This window comes from Pongo abelii, chromosome 16 (genome assembly GCF_028885655.2).
Source record: "Pongo abelii isolate AG06213 chromosome 16, NHGRI_mPonAbe1-v2.0_pri, whole genome shotgun sequence".
Taxonomy (NCBI): domain Eukaryota; kingdom Metazoa; phylum Chordata; class Mammalia; order Primates; family Hominidae; genus Pongo; species Pongo abelii.
Window position 1 is genome coordinate 91668304 of NC_072001.2, and position 21137 is coordinate 91689440.

At 40.0% G+C, this 21137-nt stretch overlaps 1 long non-coding RNA gene across 1 annotated transcript; it reads right to left on the reverse strand.

Moving 5' to 3' along the window:
• Positions 1-1194: 1194 nt before the first annotated feature.
• On the reverse strand, positions 1195-20006 carry LOC100431320 (uncharacterized). The gene is made up of 3 exons (XR_008513748.1): positions 19167-20006; positions 18598-18697; positions 1195-1656 (listed from the first exon to the last, which is right to left on the reverse strand). It is a non-coding gene; the product is annotated as an uncharacterized LOC100431320 (long non-coding RNA).
• Positions 20007-21137: the final 1131 nt, after the last annotated feature.

A 21137-nucleotide genomic window follows, 5' to 3' on the forward strand; every position in this document is an offset into this window, starting at 1 on the left:
TGGTAAGACAAAATGGTACAGGCACTTTGGAAGATGGTTTGGCAGTTTCTTACAAAACTAAACATATTCTTACCATATATCCAGCAATCATTTTCCTTACTATTTACCCAAAGGAGTTGAAAACTAATGTCCAGACAAAAACCTGCACACAGATGTTTATAGCAGCTTTATTCATAATTGACAAAACTTGGAAGCAACCAAGATGTCCTTCAGTAGGTGAAAGGATAAATAAACTGTGGTAGATCCAGACAAGGGAATATTATTTTGCACCAAATAATCAGGTGCTAAGAAGTGAGATATCAAGCTATGAAAAGACACAGAGAAACTTTAAATGTGTTTTACTAAGTGAAAGAAGCCAATCTGGAAAGGCCTTTGTATGTAGCCTATTGTAAGATTCCAACTGTATGACATTCTAGAAAAAGCAAAAATAGGAAGACAGCAAAAAGATCAGTGGTTGCCAGGAGTTAGGAAGGGAGGGGGATGAATAGGTGGAGTACAGATTTTTAAGTCCAAGAAACTACTCTGTAGGGTACTCTGATGGTGGATACATGTCATTATACCTTTGTCCAAATCCATAAAATGTATAACCTCGAGAGTGAACCCTAATGCAAACTGTGGACTTTGGGTGATAATGATGTGTCCAGGTAGGTTCATCAGTGTAACAAATGTATCACTCTGGTGTAGGATGTTGACAATGGGGGAAGGCTGTGCATATGTTGGAGTAGGGAGTGTAATGGAAACTCTACTTTCTGCTCAAGTTTGCTGTGAACCTAGAACTGTTCTAAGAAAAAAATAAAGTCTATTTAAAAGGAAAAAAACAAATTTACTGTACATCTACTGCTAATTCTGAATTGTTGAATGGGGGTACTGTCAGGATAGTCACAGCAGGAGTCATCATCTCATCTTCTAAGACAGTAATATAGGAAAAAAAGAGGAAGCAGAAGGGACAGATCAAACTGTGTGTCCCTGTGTGCATATTTGACATAAATTGCAAACCTCCAGTTCACCCCTTGGCCTCCTGCAGTCAAAAACTCATGAGGGTCACTGAGCCCCAGAGCCTGCAGCAACAAGACATTTTTTACAGAGAGGAAATGTTATTTTAGAATGAAATCCTAGCCAAGGCTGCTGGGGGCTGTAAAAACAAACCCATAAAACCAAGGGTCCTTGGAGCACTTAACAAGATTTCCACCTGATGATAGGAAAACAATTTTATTGAGATTTTCCCCAGGAAATTGGTTTCTCCCAGTCAAGTTGAAAGGCTGAGATCATCTTAGTAATGATAGTGAGGACCAGAAGCAGTCCGTCTTCTTTTGACAGTGCTGCATCTCCTGTGCATATTAATTAACTCATCAATTACCTTCCCCAGGGTAGGAGAAGCTGAGCCGCTCACAGGCGAGTCTCACAGGGCAGGTATTCTTGTCCCAGGAATGTCAAGAGCTCGTCTTTATCTTCTCTCAAATGATTTGCTTCAGTGACTAACTGATGACTCCTACAAGCTGTTTTCAGTTGCTGCCTCTGGCATTTTCCTCTGAAAGGCTAGTCTGATGGATAGTATGGTAGACTGCCAAAACCGTGATTTATGTTCATGGTGAAACCAGGACCTTCTTGCTCTCCCTTCCTGGGCAAGTGGCCTTTATCTGCATGGTTTAGAACACCCTGGGGAAATATGAAGGGGAAATTGAGTACCTTTTCTTTATCTATAACCTAATTCAAAATTAGTGTGAGCTGTAGTTGTAAATCTCAGATTGATCTGTTCTTAGCTCATTATTTTTTTTTTGCCATTTCATTTTACATGATAACAAAAGTATCATGCATTAAGAAGAATTTATAGTTTGCAAAGTGCTCTCTTGTGTAGGAGTGTATTTGATTCTCACCAAAATCCTATCAGATAGAAAAAGAAAGGTCACCACTCCTCTTTGAGTAAGGAGAACCTACGCGACAGAGGTTAAAGGACTCCCCAGTATCAAACATCAATTTCTACTGTCAAACAAAACAAAGATTGTATTTACTTTTTAGAATAAATTATTAAATATTTCAAAGATATATAAAATACAGAAAATATGAAAAGAGAGCCACATGTCTACTTCTCAGTTTTAACAACTATTAATGTATTTGCTTCAGATGCTTTTTAGCAAAAGATAAAACAATACAAATACAGTTGTCAGCCCAGGCGCAGTAGTTCACATCTGTAATCCCAGCCCTTTGGAGGCTGAGGTGGGCAGATCACTAGAGGTCAGGAATTTGAGACCAGCCTGGCCAACATGAGGAAACCCTGTCTCTACTAAAAATACAAAAATTAGCCGGGTGTTGTGATGCATGCCTGTAATCCCAGCTACTCAGGAGGCTGAAGAAGGAGAATCACTTGAATCCGGGAGGCAGAGATTGCAGTGAGCTAAGATCCTGCCACTGCACTCCAGCCTGGGTGACAGAGTGAGACTTCATCTCAAAATAAATAAATAAATATAAAAATATAAAAAATAAAACAATACTAATACAGTTGTCGCCATCCCATTTCTTCTCTTCCCTGCCAGAGGTGATTACTTTCCTGAAGTTGATACATATCCTTCAATCCATGTTATTAAACATTTATTTCAGGCTGGGTGAAGTGGCTTACATCTATAATCCTATGACTTTGGGAGGCTGAAGGAGGAGGATTGCTTGAGCCCCGTAGTTCCAGACCAGCCTGAGCAACATAGCAAGACCTTGTCTCTACAAAAAAATTTAAAAATTGAGATGGAGGATCGCTTGATCCTGGAAGGTCGAGGCTGCAATGAGCCATCATCGAGTCACTGCACTCCCTCCTGGATGACAGAGAGAGACTCTGCCTCAAAACAGCAACTACAACAACAACAAAAAGCCAAACAAAAATAACAACAAATTTACTTCATCTGTATCTACCTATAACAATCTGTATTAGTATCATGCTTTACTTTTTTTTACTTTTGTGTATTCACATGATAGTTTGTGAATCTTTTTATAACTTTTTTTCTCACCGAACATAAGTTTCTAGATGTCCAACTGGATATCTGTAGAGCTGCAAGTTAATTGATCAATATATTTTTTCACTGAATTATAGTATTTTATTACATAAATAGACCACAATTTATTTATCCATTTTCTTATCAATGGATATTTAAGCTGTTTCTATGTCTTACTATTTCCAAGTAGTGCTGCAGCGAACATTCTTGTTCATGGCAAATTATTCGTGGTGAGCATGTCTAAAAACTTCTTTAGGTTATGTACCTAGAAAAAGAGTTGTTGGGTCGGTTGAAGGGTATGTACACCTTGAAATTTATTAGATGTTGCCAAATTATTCTCCAAAGTGATGGCAGCAATTTATACTTCCAATAGGGATGTCTAAGAATTCCTGTTTCCTCACGTTTTTACTAACAATTGGTGAAAATTCAACACTTGGTGAATTATTAGTCTTGTTAATTTTCCCAGCTTGATGGGTGTGATTGGTTGTTATAATTGTTATAATTTGCATTGCTCAGAATGGCCATAATTAAAAAAATAAAAAAACAGAAGACGTTGATTTGGATGTGGTGATCAGGGAATACTTCTACACTGCTGGTGGGAATGTAAATTAGTACAGTCACTATGGAAACCGTGTGGAGATTCCTTAAAGAACTAAAAGTAGAACTACCATTTGATCCAGCAATCCCACTACTGGGTATCTATCCAGAGGAAAAGAAGTCATTATGTAAAAAAGATACTTGTACACGCATGTTTATAGCAGCACAATTCACAATTGCATAATCATGGAACCAACCCAAATGCCCATCAATCAACAAGTGGACAAAGAAGCTGTGAGATTTTTATATATATATATATAAAATGGAATACTACTCATCCATAAAAAGGAATGCATTAACAGCATTTGCAGTGACCTGGATGAGATTGGAAACTATTATTCTAAGTGAAGTCACTCAGGAATGGAAAACCAAACATTGTATATTCTCACTGATATGTGAGAGCTTAGCTATGAGGATGCAAAGGCATTAAGAATGATACAATGGACTATGGGGACTTGCGGGGGAAAGGTGGGAGGGGGCAAGAAATAAAAGACTACAAATAGGGGGCCAGGTGTGGTGGCTCACACCTGTAATCCCAACATTTTGGGAGGCCAAGGCAGTCGGATCACCTGAGGTTGGGAGTTCAAGACCAGCCTGACCAACATGGAGAAACCCCGTCCCTACTAAAAATACAAAATTAGCCAGAAGTGTTAGAACATGCCTGTAATCCCAGCTACTCGGGAGGCTGAGGCAGGAGAATCGCTTGAACCCGGGAGGCAGATGTTGCGGTGAGCCAAGAAGGAGCCATTGCACTCCAGCCTGGGCAACGAGCAAAACTCTCTCTCAAAAAAAAAACAAAAATAGGATGCAGTGTATACTGATTGGGTGATGGGTGCACCAAAATCTCACAAATCACCACTAAAGAACTTACTTATGTAACCAAACACCACCTATACTCCAATAACCTATGAAAAAAAGGTTAAAAATAATAGTAATTTGCATTGTCCTCATGATTAGTGAAATTGCGCTTCAATCACTAGTTTATTGGCCACTTGAGTGTCCTTTTCTGTGGATTTCTTGGTCACAACCTTTCAATTTTCAATATTTTTTGTCTTTTTCTTATTGATTTATATAAGTGCTTTAGGTATTCTAGATATTAATTCTTTGTTGATTGTATGCTTGTAAATATCTTTTCCATCCTAAACTTGATTTTACTTAATTTATGTCTTTTGCCTCTGCTTAAATTTTTAAGTTTAATGTTAATTAAATTTATCTTTTTATTTGTGCTTTTTGTGTCTTGTTTAAGAAATAATTCATTGTCCTGAGGTCATAAAAATATTCTCCTATATATTTTCCAGTTCTAAAAGTTTTTTACATTTTGTCTTTACTCCAAAATGTGAATTTATTTTTGGATATGGTATGAGGTTAGAAACTTACTTTATTTTCCGTGTAAATCTTTCAATTGCCAAACGTCCATAGACCAGTTTTCCACCAGACATGGGTCTGTTTCTGGGCTTTTCATCGTACTGTGTTAGTCTATTTTGCTATCTCTGTGACTATTCTACACAGTATTAATTACTATAGTTTGATGATAAACCTTGTTATTTTGTAGGCAGATCTCTCTACTTCCTTCTCATAATTCTCTTGGCTATTCTTAGCTCTTTGTCCTCATATAATGTTTAAAATCAATTTGTCAAGTTCACATACACAATAAAAGCCCTGGCTTTCTATTAGAATTGCAATAAATTTATAAATTCATTTAGGACAATTAACATTGTAATGTCATTGCCATCATCCATAAATATGCAATTCCTCTCCATTTATGTAGATCTTCTTTTACGGCCTTCAATAAAATTTTAGAATCTCCTCAATCAGTAGCAAATCATTGTTAGAGTTATTCCTAGTTACCTAAGAGTTCTTTTCTTTTCTTTTTTTTTTTTTTTTTTTTTTTTTGACAGAGCCTCACTCTGTCGCCCAGGCTGGAGTGCAGCTGTGTCACCTCAACTTCCCAAGTAGTTGGAACCAAAGGCATTCACCACCATGCCTGGCTAATTTTTTTGTTTGTTTGTTCGTTTTTTTTGTTGTTGTTGTTGTTTTTTCCATAGAAACGGGGTCCCACCATGTTGCCCAGGCTAATCATAAACTCCTGGGCTCAAGCAATCTTCCTGCCTCGGCCTCCCAAAGAGCTGGGATTATAGGCATGAGCCACTACCCTCGGCCTTTTTCTTGATATTGTAAGTTCATTTATTAAGTTATCTTTTTAATTAGGTTTTGCTCAGGAATGCTATTGATTTTTTCAAATTGAGAAATAATTCACATAGTATAAAATTCACCCTTTTAAAGTACACAATTTAGTGGTTTTTAATATATTTACAAGGTTGGCCAACCACCACTGCTAATTCCAGTACATTTTTATCAACCCGAAAAGAAATCCTGTAACCCGGAGCTGTCACTCCCCATGTCCTCTTCATCCTAGTCCCTGAAAACCACTTATCTTCTTCCTATAGATTTGACTATTCCGAGAAATAATTTCACATAAATGAAACCATACACTATGTGGCCTTTTGCATCTGGCTTCTTTCTCTTAGTATAATACTTTCAGGGTTCATCCATGTTGCAGCATGTATCAGAACTTCATTCCTTTTCATGGCTGAGTAATATTTCATTATCAGGATAAATATTTTCTTGTCCATGTATTAGCTGAGGGACATTTGAATTGTTTCCACTTTGGGCTGTTATAAATAATGTTGCTATGAACATTTGTGTACAAATTTTTGTATAATATATATTTTCAGTTATCTTGGGTGTGTACCTAAGGGTGGAATAGTTGGGTCATATGGCAACTCTAGTTAACATTTCCAAAGTGGCTACACCATTTTACATTCTTACCAGCAATAACAGAGGGTTCCAGTTTCTCTACAACTTCACCCACACTTGTTATTGTCGTTTTTAAAAAACTATAGCCATTCTAGTGGGTTTATCTCATTGTGGATTTGATTTGTATTCCCTAATTAACAGTGATGTTGACCATCTTTTCATATGCTTGTTGGCCATTTGTGTATCTTATTTGGAGAACTGTATATTCAAATCCTTTGCCCATTTTAATTGGATTGTCTTTGTGTTATTGAGTTGTAAGAGTTCTTTTTTAGTCCTGGATCCTAGACCCTCATCAGATATATGGTTTTCAAATATTTTTTCCCATTCTGTAAGTTATCTATTCATTTTTCTTGGTAGTGTCCTCAAAACACGGAAGTTTTTAATTTTTATTAATTCCAATATTTTCTTTGGTTGCTTGAGCTTTAAAAGTTATGTTTAAGAAACCATTGCATAACCCAAGTTTACAAGGACTTACACCTATGTTTTATTCTAAGAGTTCTGTGATTTTAGCTCTTATATTCAGGTCTTTGATCCATTTTGAGTAAATTTGTGTATATGTGTGAACTATGGATCCAAGTTTATTCTTTTGCATATGAATATCCAGTTGTCCAGCACTATTTATTGAAGAGACTCTTCTTCTCCCACCAGATTGAATTGGTATCCTTGTTGAAAATCAATTGACTATAGATGTATGAGTTTATCTCAGGACCCTCAATTTTATTCTGTTGATCTGTATGTTTGCCCTCCTGCCAGTAGCGCACAGTCTTGATTACTCTAGTTTTGCATTAAGTTTTGAAATTATGAAGTTTGAGTCCTCAACTTTATTTTTCATTTTAGATAGTGTTTTGGCTACTCTGGGTCTCTTGCATTTCTGTATGAATTTTAGGACCAGCATGTCAATTTGTGCAACAACAAAACAAGAAGCAGCAGGAATTTTGATATTGTGTTGGGATTTAGGATTGTATCCACTCTATATGTCAATCTAGGGAGTATTGTCATCTTAACAATAAGTTTGCCAATACATGAACATGGGAGATGTTTCCATTTATTTAGATCTTTTGCTGAGACACTAACGACATCTAAAAGGAAGAAAGAATTTATTTCAGCAATGCTTTGTAGTTTTCAATGTACAACTTTTGCATGCGCTGCTTTCATTAAATTTATTCCTAAGTATTTTATTCTTTTGATGCTATTACAAATGGAATTGTTTTCTTGATTTCACTTTCAGATTATCCATTGCTAGTGTATAGAACTAGAACCGATTTGTATATTTTGTATGTCCTGCAAACTTGCTGAATTTATTAGCTCTAATAGTTTTTGTGGATTCCTCAGTATTTTCTACATACAAAACCATGTCATCTGCAAACAGAGAAATTTTACTTTTTCCTTTCAAATCCTTTTATTTCTTTTCCTTGACTAACAACCCTGGACAGAACCTCCACTACAATATTGAATAGAGTGATGAGAATGTACATTCTCTTCTTGTTCCTGATCTAAGGGGAAACTTTTCCTTTCACCATTTGAAATATGTTGTTAGTTATGGATTTTTTGTAGATGCCTTTTATCAGGTTGAGGAAGTACCTTTCTATTCCTACATCGTTGAGGGTTTTTTTTTTCTTTTTCTTTTCTTTCTTTTTTCTTGAGACAAGATCTGACTCTATCACCCAGGCTGGAGTGCAGTGGTATAAGCATGGTTCATTGCAGCCTGGACCTCCTGGGCTCAAAAAATCCTCCTGCCTCAGCTTCCAGAGTTGCTGGAACCACAGGCATGTGCCACCACACATGGCTAATTTTTTAAATTTTTTACAGAGGTGGGATCTCATCATGTTGCCCAGGCTGGTCTTTAACTCCTGAGCTCAAGCAATGCTCCCACCTCACCCTCCCAAAGTGCTAGGATTACAGGTGTGAGCCACCACTTCCCGCCTTTTGAGTGTTTTTATCATGGAAAGGTGTTAGATTTTGTCAAAAGCTGTTTCTTGTCTGGATTGAGTTGATTGGATTTTGTCATTTATTCTATTAATATGAAGTGTTATTTTGATTGATTTCCAGATTTTAAAACAACCTTTCATTCCTGGGATAAATCGCTTTTGATCATGATGTATAATCCTTTTGATATATTTATGGATTTAGTTTTCTAATATTTCAGTAAGGACTTTTGCATTTATATTCATAAAGGCTGTTGGTCTGTAGTATTCTCCTCTTGTGATATCTTTGTCTAGTTTTGATATCAAGGTAATATTCAACTCAGAGAAAGAGTTTGGAAATGTTTCCTACCATTTTATTTTTTGGAAGAGTTCATGAAAGGTTGGTGTTAATTCTTTTTGAAATGTTTGGTACAATGCAACAGCGAAAACATCTGGCCATGTGCGTTTCCTTGTGGGAAGTTTTTTGATTACTGATTCGGTCTCTTTACTTGTTATAATCTGTTCAGATTTTCTATTTCTTCTTGAGTCAGTTTCAGTAACTTTTCTGTTTCCAGGAATCTGCCAGTTGTATGTAGGTTATCTGTCAGTGTTCGATTATTCATATTCATATTCTCCTATAATGTTATTTAGTTTGTAAGATTGGTAGTAATGTTTCCTCTTTCACTCCTGATTCTTAAGTCATTTGAATCTTCTCTTTTTTTCTTGATCAATCTAACTAGAAGACTTAATTTCAGTGTCATTGATTTTCTCAATTGTGTTATTGATTTTTGAACACTGATATTGTCAAAAAAACTTATTACCTTATAGCATTTCTCTGTAGGTTTTCTTACATTTTCTAGTAAAAGCACATTATCTGAAATGACAAGTTGGTATCTTCATGGTCACATCCAGTAGCATGTTGATTACAGTCACATTCCTGACTTCAAAGAGAATGTTTCTCATATTCCAATGTTAAGTGTGATACTAACTGTGAATAGATATCTTTTATTAAGGAGAGGCAATTTCCTTTCATTCCAGATTAGCTAAAGGTTTTATCTTAAATCAATATTGAATCTTAGCAAATGCTTCCTAGATTTATTTAGTGCTTTTATTTTTTCTTTTAATCTATTAAAGTCAAGCTAATTTACATGAATAGATTTCTTTTTACTTTTTCTTTTTCTTTTTTTCTTTTTTTCTTTTTTTTTTTTTTTTTTTTTGAGACAGAGTTTTGCTCTTGTTGACCAGGCTGGAGTGCAATGGCATGATCTCGGCTCACCGCAACCTCCGCCTCCCGGGTTCAAGCAATTCTCCTGCTTCAGCCTCCCGAGTAGCTGGGATTACAGGTGCGCCACCACACCTGGCTAGTTTTTGTGTTTTTAGTAGAGATGGAGTTTCTCCATGTTGGTCAGGCTGGCTCGAACTCCTGACCTCAGGTGATCCACCTGCCTCAACCTCCCAAAGTGCTGGGATTACAGGCGTGAGCCACCATGCCCGGCCGAATAGATTTCTAAATGTTAAAAATTCTTAGAATCCTAGGATAAGACTTATTTGCTTATTATGTGAATTTAGCTTACTAAAAATTTATTTAGGATTATTTACATTTATGTTTATAAATAGATTGGCCTATACATTTCTTTCCAATATTTGTTGTAGTTTGTTGTTACTGTTTCTTTTTTCTTTTTCTTTTTTTTTTTTTTTTTTTTTTTTTTTTTTTGCATTGTAACATAAAGATAATCTGTTCCTCAAAGTTATGGTAGAATTTGTGTATAAAACAATCTGAAATGACAATTTGTGTGTTTTAGGGCAGAGGGTGCTACACTTTTATTAAGATTTACCAATTTAATTGTTATAGGTCTATTAAGTTTTTCTATACCTGCCAGGTGCAATGGCTCACGCCTATAATTCCAACACTTTGGGAAGTCGAGGCAGGCAGATTGCTTGAGCCCAGGAGTTCAAGACGAGCCTTGACAACATGGGGAAACCCCATCTCTACTAAAAATTAGCCTGGTGTGGTGGCCCTCACCTGCAATCCCAGCTACTCGGGAGGCTAAGATGGAAAGATTGCTTGAACCAGGGAGGCAGAGGTTGCAGTGAGCTGAGATAGTGCAACTCTTTCTTTCTTTCTCCCTCCCTCTCCTCCCCTCCCCTTCCTCTCCTCTTCCCTTCCCTTCCCTCCTTCCCTCCCTCCTTCCTTCCTTCCTTCTTTCAGAAATTGGGTTGGGGGGTGGTTCTCACTATGTTCCCCAGGCTGGTCTTGAACTCCTGGCCTCAAGCAGTCCTCCCTTCTAGGCCTCCGAAAGTGCTAGGATTACAGGTGTGAGCCACTGTGCCTATAGCCTTTGTTGGCTCTTAGTTTTCTATTTTGTTAATCTTTATTGCTAACATTATTTTATCTTCTTTTCTACTTTCTTGGAGTTTATGTTGTCTTTTTAGAGATTAGCTTCATACTTAAAGTCTTTCTTCTTTTCTAATATATACGTTTAACACTACAAATTTATCTCAAAGTACTGTTTTTGCTGTATTCTACAAGTTTGGGTAAATAGCGTTTTCATTGTTTTTTAGTTTGAACTATTTTTACATTTCAATTTTGAATTTTGTTTTATTCTGAAGTATTTGGAAAGGTGGGGTTTTATTTTGTCTGTTAGTTTTTCCTTAGTCATTTCTTCGTTTTGTTTGTGGTTTGTATTTTAGCTTTCAAATGTATGTGTTCCTTTGGTTATATTTTTAATTTTTTTTGTTGTTTGTTTCCCACACAACACTGTTGTACCTTTGCTTATATTTTCAGTCTTGAGTTCTGCTTTTAATATTGATTTCTGATTTTATCTAAATGATATTGATTCTTCGGTATTTTTTGAGATTTTCTTTATGAAGTAGTATTTAACAATTTTTATAAATATTCCATGTGTGACTGAAAAGGATATGCATTCTTTATTTGTTGAGTTCAGATGCACACACATACACACACAAATAGAGGGATGGGGAATCAATTTACTGATTGCATGGTTAAAATTGTCTGTATTCATACAGATACTCAAAATATCTTAATGCTTCATCCGTCAGTTTCTGATACAGGTGTACTAAAATATCTCAATATAATTAATTGTAGGTAGTTTTGGTTTATTTCTCTATACAAACCTGCCTTTTTTTTTCCTTTTCTTTCTTTCTTTCTTTCTTTTTTTTTTTTTGGTATAGATGGGGTCTCACTATGTTGCCCAGGCTGGTTTTGAACTCCTGGTCTCAAGCAATCCTCCCACCTCACCCTTCCAAAGTGTAGGAATTACAGGTACAAGGCATTGCACCCAGCCTTGTTTTTTATATTTTGATGCTGTGTTGTTCGATGTATTCAGGCTCAGAATTGTTATACCTTCCTGGCCAATTACTCCCTTTATCATTAATATCATTATAACATGTTCTTATTTAATGCTTTTCACTTTAAATTCTACATTAGCTATTATACAAGGTTGGTTTAGGGTAGTATTGTCTAGAATATTTTTTCTTAACTCTTGACGTTCAAGGTCTGTGTCCATTTGATTATGTATATCTTTCACAATTGGGGTATAGCTGAATTTTTAAATGTCTAAAAATCTCTGTCTTTTGACTGAAACATAGTACACTTAAATTTATTATGATTAGTAATATTAAAATTATTTCTGCCATTGCATTTATTGTTTTCTATTTACCTTGGGCTTTTTCTTCTTCTTTTCTTTTTCCTTTCCAAACTTCTGCTTGATTAATCTCATTTTCTTCATTCTTTTTCTCTACTAATTTGGAAGTTAAACTCATAATTTTTATCATTTTAGCTGTTTTCTTAGCATATTAACATGTACACCTGATTAAGCACAATATAAAGTTAATATTTGTAAAACATACTGGAATAAAACAAAATTTAGAACTGAAGCTCTACAAGCTATTTTTAATGTGGTCTATATAATATTGGTTCACCAAAATGTATTGATGTTTATTGTCTCATTTTTGACTCCACCTTCCAAATTAGACATCAGTATTATTGTATTTTATAGCCGGTGCTCTTTGGATTTATCAACATATTTTCCCATTTCTATTCTCACTGTTGCTCCTTTCATCTCATTATTTCCTTTTGAGTTCAATTTCATTGCTATCAAAGCCCATTCTTTTGTGTCTTACAATGAAAAAGAATGTTGAACTTTCTATAGTTTTAGGTCATTTAAAATAGTCTATATTTCAAATTCACTCTGAATAGTAGTTTAATTAGGTACAGAGTTCTGTGTTGACATTTCACAGCAGCATTTTGAAGATGTCATCTTGATCTTAATTTTAGCTAGTGAAAAACAATAACAATTCATCTATTGTTTCTTATTAGGAAATATTAAATGAGATACTCAATATCTCATAAGACTGAAATCATATAGCATTTGTCTTTTTGTGACTGGCTTATTTCACTTAGCATAATGTCCACAATGTTCATTCTTATTTTTGCCTATGTCAGAATTTCCTTCCTTTATAAGGCTGAATAATATTCCATTATATATGCATACCACATTTTGCTTATTCATTCATCCATCAGTAGACCCTTGAGCTGCTGCCCTCTTTTTTCTTTCTCTTTCTTTCTTTCTCTTTCTCTCTTTCTTTCTTTCTTTCCTCCCTTCTTTCTTTCTTTCTATTTATTTATTTATTTATATTTTGGCAGGGTCTCACTCTGTTGCCCAGGCTGGAGCACAGTGACATGATCTTGGCTCACTGCAACCTCTGCCTCCTAGATTCAAGTGACCCTCCCACCTCAGCCTCCTAAGTAGCTGGGACTACAGGCACATCCCACCATGCCCAGCTAATTTTTATATTTTTTTGGTAGAGGCAGGGTTTCTCCATGTTGCCCAGGCTGGTCTCAAACTCCTGGGCTCAAGCAATCTGCCTGCCTCGGCCTCCCAAAGTGCTGGGATTAGAGGTGTGAGCTGTCATGCCTGGCCTTCATCTTTTGGCTATTGTGAATGGTGGTATATAAACATGGGTCTACAAACATATAATCACCACCTTTTTAACTTTAAAAAATGCCCTAGGCGGCCGGGCGCTGTGGCTCACGCCCGTAATCCCGGCACTGTGGGAGGCCGAGGTGGGGGGATCACAAGGTCAGGAGACCAAGACCATCCTGGATAACATGGTGAAACCCCATCTCTACTAAAAACACAAAAAATTAGCTGGGCGTGGTGGCACGCGCCTGTAGTCCCAGCTACTCCGGAGGCTGAGGCAGGAGAATCTCTTGAACCCAGGAGGCGGAGATTGCAGCGAGCCGAGATCTCGCCACTGTACTCTAGCCTGGGCGACAGGGCAATACTCCTCCATCTCACGCACACACAAAAAATCCCCTAGGCTGGGTACAGCGGCTCACCACCTGTAATTCAAGCACTTTGGGAGGTTGAGACAGGAGGGTCGCTTGAGCCCAAGAGTTTAAGACCAGCCTAGGCAACACAGGGAGACTGCCCCTTCCTCTCTGCAAAAAAATTAAAAATGAGCCAGGCATAGAGGCACACGCCTGTGGTCCCAGCTACGCTGGAGGCTGAGGTGGGAGAATAACTTGAGCCCTGGAGGTTGAAACTGCAGTGGGCAATGATTGTTCCACTGCATTCCAGCCTGGGTGACAAAGTGAGACCCTGTGTCAGAAAAAAAAAAAAAAAAAAAAAAAGAATCTCCTTATCAGGTGCCAAGCACAGTGGTGTGTGCCTGTAATCCCAGCTACTTGGGAGGCTCAGGCACAAGGATCACTTGAGCCCAGGAGTTCTGGACTGTAGTACACTATGATCACACCTGTGAATAGCCACTGCACTCCAGCCTGGGCAATGTAGCAAGACCCTCCCCCCATCCCACCCCAGAAAAAAAAATCTCCTGATCACTTAGAAGGAGAAGTCTCTACTTTCAATGGAAAATTTTAAGAGAGACTTTAAAATATCTCCTGATCACCTAATGTGCACAGTTTTTCAGTTGGAGCAAATTATGAATTTATCATTTCTTAAGATGATTATATTATTTAAGAATAGCTCGGCCAGAGGCTGTGGCTCACGCCTGTAATCCCAGCACTTTGGGAGGCCCAGGCAAGCGGATCACAAGGTCAGGAGATCAAGACCATCCTGCCTAACACGGTGAAACCCCGTCTCTACTAAAAATACAAAAAAAATTAGCCGGGCGTGGTGGCAGGCGCCTGTAGTCCCAGCTGTTTGGGAGGCTGAGGCAGGAGAATGGCATGAACCCGGGAGGTGGAGCTGGCAGTGAGCTGAGATCGCACCACTGCACTCCAGCCTGGGGGACAGAGTGAGACTCCGTCTCAAAAAAAAAAAAAAAAAAGAAAAAAGAATAGCTCTGTGTCACTTTTAGAATTGCCCAGGTTACTTTGGCCATTAAAAGTATCCCAGGAACCAAGAACCAAAGATATTTATAATTCTCTATTATTGGATTTTAATTTCCTAGAGGTAAGTAGAGTCAAAATTCTAAAAGAACTTCTTTCTAAACCGGTGTCACTATATATTCACTATTGCCAAAATTACGTTTTCTTTTTAAAGAACAGCCTTCTCTGGTCTTCAGATATGACAAAATCCATCAGGTGCTTGGTTAGTCCTTGAAATTAAATTTTAAAGCTCTCTTGGTAATCTGGCAAAGGTTTAGAAATATTTGCTACACAATTGGGATGACAGGCGACAGATCCAAAGTTTCTTAGAATGCCTGACATGTGGGAAGTGAGTGTGATGACTTCATTCACTACACTGTTCTCTAATTCCACATTTGAGGTGTGTGGTTGTTGGCACAAGACAGGCGCCTCCTTAGCCATCCATAGCAAGCAAGTCTTTTAGCACCTGTAATCCAATCTCCTTTCCAGAAAAGCTTCATTCTAAAATGTCAACCCATCTAGAAACTCAGTAATGTCTCCAAGATGCCTGACCCTCCCAGAATCTCTTGACCTCTGGTCCATGGTTTGTCAACTCCAAGAAATGAATGCATGAGAATATCGAGGAAACTGGCAGTGTCCAGGTTTATCTTTATTTGGCTAATGGCGATGGCAGTAAGGTCAGCTGAGCTGCCAATCTGTCCTCCAATTAAGTTCTAATCCAAAGAAGAATTGTTATCCATGATTAAACTCCCACTGTCCTATGAAAAGGGAGTGTCTAGAAGTCAAATTCAAGATGGATCCACCACTTATCAGCTGTGTGGCTTCTGGCACAGCACCTAAACAATAAACAAACCTGGAGAAAATAACACCTATCTCACAGAGTTGTGATAATTAAATTTAAGTGGGTTTTTTTGGTAGTAGTTGCTATAAAGTTATGTGAAACATTGTGTTGGAGAGCACTGAAAAATGTGAAGTACTATTTAAAATGTAAAAGAAATATTATTATTGTTTTCATTATTATTTGAGGTGTGGAAGGAAGTGGCCAGAAAGTAGACACCAGGAACAGAAGCAAGCTTATTGAGGAGGAGGACAAGGGCAGCTGGGCTGATGATGTATCTGAGTTGAGTAAAAACCAAATGCCATTTATCAGGTCTTTACAGATAAGGTCAAACTCTCTCATGGTCACCTAATACCCCAGGCAAGATCTGCAGCAACCTGCACAGGTCTGAGACCCAGGCTCCACACCTGCTCTGATTATGCCCATCTAGAACAGTGCCAGATAAGGAATAGATGCCTAATAAATACCATCTACTCCCATATTTGTATCATACTATATTTTAATTATAGAAACTACCTAATCATGTTTCAGAAAATTTGGAAAACATGATAAAAAGAAAACATTTAAAAGCCACCTGTGATCTCTTTAACAGAAACTTTATCATACTTTGATGTACTTCTGTTCTATTTTTTCTATATGTATGCTTTCCAAAGCCCTTACTTTAATGATATCTGTAAAGACAGTTCTATGTTCTGCTAATTTCCTTCCTTAACATTATGAGTATTTTCTTGGCTCATGTTTCAGCATAAACATTAATTTTAGAGTTGGTAGAATATTCTATCCATTCAACAGATGATGTGCCAGTCTCCTGTTGTTGGATATTATGTTGCTTCCATTTTAAAAAATATTAAACAATGTGACAATGGACACCTTTATGTATCTAGCATTTTCTGTATTGAATATTATTTTATTTATTTATTTGAGACAGAGTTTCCCTCTTGTTGCCCAGGCTGGAGTACAATGGCGCCATCTCGGCTCACTGCAACCTCTGCCTCTTGGGTTCAAGTAATTCTCCTGCCTTAGCCTCCCAAGTAGCTGGGATTACAGACATGCACCACCATGCCCTACTAATTTTGTGCTTTTAGTAGAAATGGGGTTTCTCCATGTTGGTCAGGCTGGTCTTGAACTCCCGACCTCAGGTGATCCACCTGTCTCAGCCTTCCAAAGAGCTGGGATTACAGGCATGAGCCACTGTACCAGCCCAAGATTACTTTATTAAGATATCCCAAAGAAAAACTGGTCCAAAGGGTGTGAACGTGTTTGTGTTTATGACTTTTTTTTTTTTTTTTTTTTGGTAGAGACAGGGTCCTGCTATATTGCCCAGGCTGGTCACTATGACCCTTGATACAACTTGCAAAATTGCTTTCCAGTGAATTTAACCAATTGCAACCTCCACAGGTATGAGCACTTATTTCATCATACCCTCTCCAACACTGGTAAGTAGGTTTTTAAATTTTTTGTTAATTCAGTATGTGGAAAATGGTACTCCACATTTTATAATTTACATTTCTATTTTAAATAAAGCAGAAAAATTCCAAATGTTCGTGTATGTTGGTTTTTCACTTTTATAAATTTTCTGTTTAACTGTTCATTTATTTTTTGTTTTCGGTTTGTGTGTGTGTGTGTGTGTGTGTGTGTGTGTGTGTGTAGAGATAAGTTCTTTGTTGCCCAGGCTGGAGTGCAGTGGCACAATCATAGCTCACTACAGCCTTGAACTCCTTGGCCCAAGTTATCCTCCCACCTCAGCCTTCTGAGTAGCTGGGACTACAGGTGCATACCACCATACCCAGCTAACTCTCTTAACTATTTACCAAATAATTTTGATGACTCATATAAGGGAGACGGTGGGTCTTTCCAGCAGAAGGAGCACTAGGAACTCAAGGTGAATTAAACAGTCTGAGCTCTGCTTCTTTATCTATAAAATGGTCAGCTTCCAGAATCAAGCGAGATACATCATGTAAAATACTCAGTGAAAAATTAAAAGTGCTTTATAAAGATAATGAATAGAGCATTAATAGTATTACTTACACTCCCTCTAGGGCCTAGAGCTCTAAGATTCACAAATGGAACGGTTGCAAGAAAAATATCCTGTGTTAAGGAGCCAATCAGGCCAAAGACCAAACAGATTTTCACCAAGATATAAATGCAGAATCTTTTCTCTGCCCTAATTTTTCTGAATAGGCTAAAAACAATCCATGTTGGCCAAGATTTGGAGTTGATCTAGTACAAAGTTACCTTGGCTTTCAACCAAAATTTTTCAGACACTTGGCTAAGAGAGCAAGTGCATATAAATAAGAACCTGTTTTTCCTTAGGGGGAAGTCTACTGCTAATGGAAAAAGAAGATACCCCACTTCTGGCTGTGCGCAGTGGCTCATGCCTGCAATCCCAGCACTTTTGGGAGGCCGAGGCGGGCGGATCACGAAGTCAGGAGATCGAGACCATCCTGGCTAACACAGTGAAACCCTATCTATACTAAAAATACAAAAAATTAGCCGGGCGTGGTGGCGGGCGCCTGTAGTCCCAGCTACCCGGGAGGCTGAGGCAGGAGAATCAGGTGAACCCGGAAGGCGGAGCTTGCAGTGAGCCGAGATTACACCACTGCACTCTAGCCTGGGCAACAGAGCGAGACTCTGTCTCAAAAAAAAAAAAAAAAAAAGATAACCCCCCTTCCATATTGTTGCATGTACAATATTCAAAATGCACATTTAATGAATGAACTGGTAAATGTGACTGTGTGAGAGAGTATGCATAAGACACAACTATATGTCCCTGTTGGTGGTGCTTTTTACTTGTATGTTGGTTGGCTCGTTGCATTCACAAGAATGTATTTTACAGCTGTATTCAGACTGCCAACCAGAAAATGCAAAACAGTGTTATGTTTACATAATAATGGGTGAGTCTGAGAGTAATTAAAATGTTTTCTTCTTTTATTTTTCCACATATTTATGAATAAGATATTATTCCTTACATTTAAAAATGTAAAGAAAGTTCCATGTGATCAAATATCTGAGTGATAAATGAAAAATATGATTTTTAAAAATGTTTCCCAAATACCTGCATATTTTGAAATGTGAAAATGAAAAACAAAAAACAAAAAAACAAAAACTCACCAGTCTGACTAGGAGGAAATATCCTGCTGCCTGTGTTGGCTGGATGTGGGCAGCACAGATATTTGTGTGTCCGTCCAGGGTTGGGCCTGCAGGGAACCAGCTGGAGACAAAAAACAATTTTACTTTCTTCTTTTTTTTTTTTTTTTTGAGACGGGGGTCTCACTGTGTTGCCTAGGCTGGTCTTGAACTCCTGGGCTCAAGTGATCTTCCCACCTCCACCTCTCAAAGTGCCCGGATTACAGGCGTGAGCCACTGTTCTTGGCCACACTTTCCTCTTTACTATAGGAAAAAAACGTAAAAGGATAAGATTGATGATAAATGGGCTTGGTGATATTGACAAAAAGGGGAAGAGCGGCTACTTTTGCCTGGACCCCAGCCCTATGTACACTGGTCAGGGCTTCTCCCTGCATGCAGAATGCCAGCCCCTATTCAAGAGACATGGAAAGGCCATGACAAGGATATTGTTTTAGAGAGAGGGAGAGAGAGATGGAAAACCCAGATTTCTCTGTGAACTCTTCCAATCTTTTTGACAAGTACTTCAAATTTTTAAAATACTGTGGGAGCCTCACAAACATTTTTGTGTCCCGTCTGATTCGTTGGTCACCAGTTTGCGCCCCCTAGATGCGCACTAGATCGGTAGTGGGTTTGTCATTTTCTGAAGATCTCACGGCTGCTTTGAAGCCTCAGTTTGTCCTGTATGCAGGCGAGGACCCGGGCAGGTTGGTGGGTCCTGGGTGGGCGCTGCCTGGGTGTGCTCTGCTCCAGCATGCGTCGGTCGAGACTGAGTGAGAACACGTCTGTGAGCGGTCAGGTGAACCGGATCTGACCTGCCCAGGTAGAGTGGCGGAAGAATAGGAAATGGCCCCGTGAAAAAGAAAATTTCTGCTAATTGCTCTCCAGACGCCTGCAGTCTCCCCCAGCCTCTTCTCTGGGACCAGGCAGCCACCCACCCGCTATGACCAGCCCGGGCAGGGGACGGGACTGGCTCTGGTGTCTCTTCTGGTCCGGGCACAACTGGATTCAGCACTAATGCCGGACCCTGCCCCTGCGGAGCGCGGGACCCCGGCAGGAGTAGCAGGCTGCCCGCTGCTGGCCCGCGGACCGGCACCCCCTCCCCCAAAGCTGTTGCCATGACCACAGGTGACATTTGATGTGAAGCGCGGCTCCCCTCTCTCCACTCGCTTTCTCCGCTCGCCTTCAGGATGACGTCATGAACATCCGTGGCCCTGACAGGCCACCCGTGGGTTGGTCTCGGCTTTAAAGCAGCTGTTCTCCTCTGGCCCGGCAGCCGCGGCGACTGTGTTTGCACCCGGCGGACCATGCCAGGACTACGGACCCGGACAGGACTGACGGCCTCAGAGAGGCAAGTATTCAAGGGGCACTTCACAAACAGCTTCCTCAAACCCCACCCCCTCCCCCGCACTGCGCTGCTGCTTGCACTGCAGCTCCTGGAGGGAAGCAAAGTGCCGGCAGCTGGGTGGTGAGGGGCTTTCTTCCAGAAAGAAACGGAGAGCAAGTGGTCTTCCTCCCTAGCCGCGGCGACCCATGCCAGGTAAAAATCCCAGCCGAGGTCCCCCGTCCAGTCCCCTCCTCCAGGTCAAGGGCTCGGGACTGGGGAAGCAGCCGACTGGAGCTGATATTAGGGAAGCTAAGCCTGAGGCTGCTCTGAAGGGCCGGGGAAGCGAGCGGCCAGGCTTGGCACCCGCCAAATGTGCCTTGCCAAAATGAAGAGGAAGGAACGCGACTCCGGAGCCCAGCAGGTGAGCGCTCCTACGGGATGCTGGGCGGGCTAGAGGTATGGGGGCGTCTGGTTCCAGTACCCGCCCCGGGCCACGCGGAAACCCGGCTTGCAGTTTGTTTCGCTGGGTCCCGCGCCCAGTAGGAGAAAGACGGCCCCACAGCCTCGCGGGAGCCGGCTCTCGCAACCCAGCCCCCCCAAGCCGGCCGCCGCCGCTCCTCCCGCGCTTCTCGCCCCTGATTCTAGATGCAGCTGACTTGTTGCATGCAGAAGAGCAGCTGGGTTCCGCGTTCCAAGCCTCTCCTCTTTCCTTTGCCTGCCACCAGATCTGAGCGCCAGGCTGGCCAGCACCCAGAGAGCCCAGAGCCGCAGGAAAAAATGTGAAAAGTAACAGGAGACCACTGGGTAATCGCCCCAGTGCAAAGGGCCTTTCTTCCTACCCACCGCAATTGCAGCAAATAACTCCAGGGAGGGGAATCAGAGGCGCCGGGGATTGCGCCCTGGGGGAGCCCTAACTGCTGAAAGAGAGCGCCTAATGCCGTTACTTCCCAGTGTAGCCTTTCCACTCGGCGGACCAAGCGCCCCTCCTTCTAGTCGCTACCCGCTTGGAGTCGGCTCAGAATCAGGCTGCTAAAGGTCCCTGGAGCCCCTCCCCCAGCGAATCCGAGCCTGCAGCTTCAGCACCACAGGCTGGACAGCGCCCCGACCCTAGGGTGCCCATGGTCGGTGCCTGGGCAAGGCTCGGCCTCCCAGCCCACGCCACTTGCGCTCGCGGCCCCTCAAACCCCACGCGGAGGAGGTC